Source organism: Anneissia japonica, unplaced genomic scaffold (genome assembly GCF_011630105.1).
Source record: "Anneissia japonica isolate Jap-2015-1 unplaced genomic scaffold, ASM1163010v1 scaffold4536_len1192065_cov207, whole genome shotgun sequence".
In the NCBI taxonomy this organism is placed as follows: Eukaryota; Metazoa; Echinodermata; class Crinoidea; order Comatulida; family Comatulidae; genus Anneissia; species Anneissia japonica.
Window position 1 is genome coordinate 719,656 of NW_022703183.1, and position 4,186 is coordinate 723,841.

Sequence of the window (4,186 nt, forward strand, 5' to 3'; positions counted from 1 at the left end):
CTCACCAAACTAAACAGTGATCACACTGAGTGTGACGTCAACAGAGCCTGACAAACAGAGCCTTATACACTGCCGAAGTTGTTAGTTAAGCTGGTAGGGTCAAAGGTCATCAGTAGCCTGGAGAAATTATTCTTAGGGAAGCAGTAAACATCGGAATTAAAATGTCATATTGGTTTAGTTCGGAACAAGAACACAATAGAATTACTTCCAGGGGGTAAAAAAAATAAGCAAATTTTTAAAAGTGTGAATAGTTTTGTTGATGTAAGTCAATTATATACCGGCACGGCAGTATGTTTGAAAAGACCTGTTTCTCATTCATCTCCAGAATATAACTTATTTCAAGCAGAAAAAAAAACTTTAGGACAAACATGACACTACTCAGAATTAAAAGTACATCCCAAATTTACATTTCAATTTTTTTTTTCATAGGTAAGAATTACAAAAACAAAGAACAGTTCTTGACATATTAAAATCAATCAATCAATCAACCAACAAACCAATCAAATAGTGCTATCTAAATATAACTTTTTTCAAAGATGCTACACGTGGGGTAAAAGAGAAACTATTAAATAATTTAAGAATTTACTCCTTCAAAATCAGTATCCCTAGAGCTTCCACAACGAGGTATTTTTGAAGAATCTGTTTCAACACATTGTATTAATTTTGTAGCAAAATCTTTTAGTTATTAACACTTTCTTACTGGTACCTCCAATTAAATATTATAAAAATGAAAATATGACTATAAAGAAAATCTTGTGCATAAGAATTACTGTAGTTCCTCACAATTTTGAACACGAAATCAGACTGATTTTTGGGTGGACTTAAGAAATCTCCTGTACAATAAAAAAAATATTTTCAACTCTATAGAAATGGTCAATAAAAAAAAAAAAATGCATTTCAACACTGCATACTAACTAAATCCTTTCCGAGCCACTGGGGCTCATAGGGCTGGAGCTTATCCCCAGTTTCTATAGTGTGAAGCGGATGAGAGTTGTACTCCCCTGGATGGGATACTAGTCCATCACAGGTTAGTCCCCAGCAGTTTGCTGGTACCCATTGATACAGCTGGGTGGACTGAAGCAATGTAGTAGCTAAAGTGCCTTGCCCAAGGACACAAGCCAATCTGCACAGCGGAGACTCGAACCTCCGACCGTACGATTGAAAGCCCAAACGTCAACCATTGTGCCAAACTGCCGCTATTTCAACACTGCATGTCAACTTAAAATTCAAAGCCATTAAAAAAGGTGTAGTCAGCTGCTGCTGAGCTACAGTATAGGACTCGTTTATATGACACCCTGGGGCTTTGGCCTAGAAAATGCTGGTACTGTATATGAAATCAGGACATAAAGTAGAGGGTGGACTTAGAACCTGAGTATGGTCTGGAGAAACACTAAATTAAAACACGGATGAAAAAAAATATCATTGTTATAAGAATCAAAACAAAAGTTGTTGTCGCTGATTTATCAGACATTCGTTGATAACAAAATACTGAAATTAATGATTAATATCAGTCAATTCAACCGTTATACAAATTTACACTGTTATACTTTGGACAAACAAAGCATTTTCATATTTAATTTGCTTATTGAAAGTTAACAACTTAATTTAAAAAGTGACGTGATTCAGCTATATTTATTTATTTATTTACTTTGAGAACATACGCCTCTGGAATGACGTACATAAGAGTGCGTTCAGCTTTAATTACAAAAATATAAAAATAAATTAAAGATGGAGCACACTTCTACACAATCATTGATAAAATATACATATAAACACGGAATAAACTGTACATACAAAATAAGACTACAATACAAATAAAAAAATTATACCATTGAAAATTAAAGGTATGGAGTAATTTTTATACAGGCATACTCCTAAACAAGTATACAATACTGTACTGTATACTGTCTGTATATTTGTAAGGGGTCACTCCCAAATGTCAGCATTTTCGCAAGTGCACAATCATTATGCGGGGGAGGGGGGGTGGTAGACCAATGTATACGCTATAAATACATGTACATGCTATAGTACATGTGCTTGAGTATTAAGTTCTTATGCTTCAAATTCTTTACTATTTAAAAACATTTACTAGGCTTAAATAGATAATGTTGATAAATTTTTACAATATTCTCTCTAAACACGCACCAACATCAGTGATTACAACTGGTCCAGAATGATAAGCGGTCAATATGTGGTCTATCATGACATAATAAGTCAAATTTAAGTGGGTCAGTTTGCTAGTTATATTTTGATCTACTGTCTACGATCTACTGTATGTGCCTTACTGCTTGTTGCAGGGGAAAAAAATCTATTATGATAGAATTTATTGAACATTCTAAAAAGAGGAAAAGATTTATGACATACATAACCAGTGTATTTGCTACAAGAAAGACAAAGCCTTGACAACATTATTATCCTTCAATAGTTTCATACAGGCCTATGCGCTAAAGAAGCTTGACAAAAGGGTTAGCATACAGCAATATTGATCATAATAATTATACATGTTAATTATAAAATAACATAGTTGGTAATAATTTGTTTTTCAACAGTTTAAGCCTGTTTATAGCAACAGTATTACAGGGATGACTATTTTAACTGAAAGATCATACAGTAAGAACATGTGACAAAGCTTTCTATTATCAGTTAGTACTAGCAGTTATTTGTAAGGGGTCACTCCCTAATGTCAGCATTTTCGCAAGTGCACAATCATTATGCGGGGGAGGGGGGGTGGTAGACCAATGTATACGCTATAAATACATGTACATGCTATAGTACATGTGCTTGAGTATTAAGTTCTTATGCTTCAAATTCTTACTATTTAAAAACATTTACTAGGCTTAAATAGATAATGTTGATAAATTTTTACAATATTCTCTCTAAACAGCACCAACATCAGTGATTATAACTGGTCCAGAATGATAAGCAGTCAATATGTGGTCTATCATGACATAATAAGTCAAATTTAAGTGGGTCAGTTTGCTAGTTATATTTTGATCTACTGTCTACGATCTACTGTATGTGCCTTACTGCTTGTTGCAGGGGAAAAAAATCTATTATGATAGAATTTATTGAACATTCTAAAAAGAGGAAAAGATTTATGACATACATAACCAGTGTATTTGCTACAAGAAAGACAAAGCCTAGATAACTTTATTATCCTTCAATAGTTTCATACAGGCCTATGCGCTAAAGAAGCTTGACAAAAGGGTTAGCATACAGCAATATTGATCATAATAATTATACATGTTAATTATAAAATAACATAGTTGGTAATAATTTGTTTTTCAACAGTTTAAGCCTGTTTATAGCAACAGTATTACAGGGATGACTATTTTAACTGAAAGATCATACAGTAAGAACATGTGACAAAGCTTTCTATTATCAGTTAGTACTAGCAGTTTAAGATAATCTCAATGGCAATCCGGCCCAGTTTAACCAAATTGACCTACTACAGTATATGAGACTATCTCAGCAGAATGATTTGACATTGTAATTATTGACACAGAAAAGAATATTATTATATACAAATATCCACAGCAAAACTTAATGGATATCCTACTTTACAGGGAGTTTTAAGAACATTAATATCATCAATGCAATTCTTTCTCAGCACAGCAAAACCATTGTTTTTGGATATACTGTAATACCAAGTTGGTCCAAGTTTTGAAAGGCTAGGGAGGGATTTGGAAATGGGCTTATTTATAACCAGGAAATCCACTTTCCCCCAGAAAAGTGTTTAATCTTCAGAGAGTACAGGCATGTCCTAACTTTATAGGGATATCAATTAAAAAAGAAGCAATTTTTCTACTCTGTACATGCAGATCCAGAAATTCAAAATAAGAAGCCCAAGAAGATTGCCAGGATAGTGATGTTACAAATATTAAGAAGTTATTAAATGAAAGGTTCATCAATATTGAGAATGAATTAAGTAAATTATGATAAAATATAGGTTTTACTTACATACTAATTATTACCTCATAAATGATCATGGGTCTTCACTGATATTAATTGGAATTCTTATAATTAATGTTTTTATTCATATTAATTGGAATTCTTATAATTAATGTTTTTATTCATGAAAGTATTTTACAGATACAAAGAAAGTTTTATTTAAACTTGAGTGAGCCCTCACATGGTCAGGTTAATAAAATTGTATTGAATTATAACATAGAGGGCTCACTGCAAT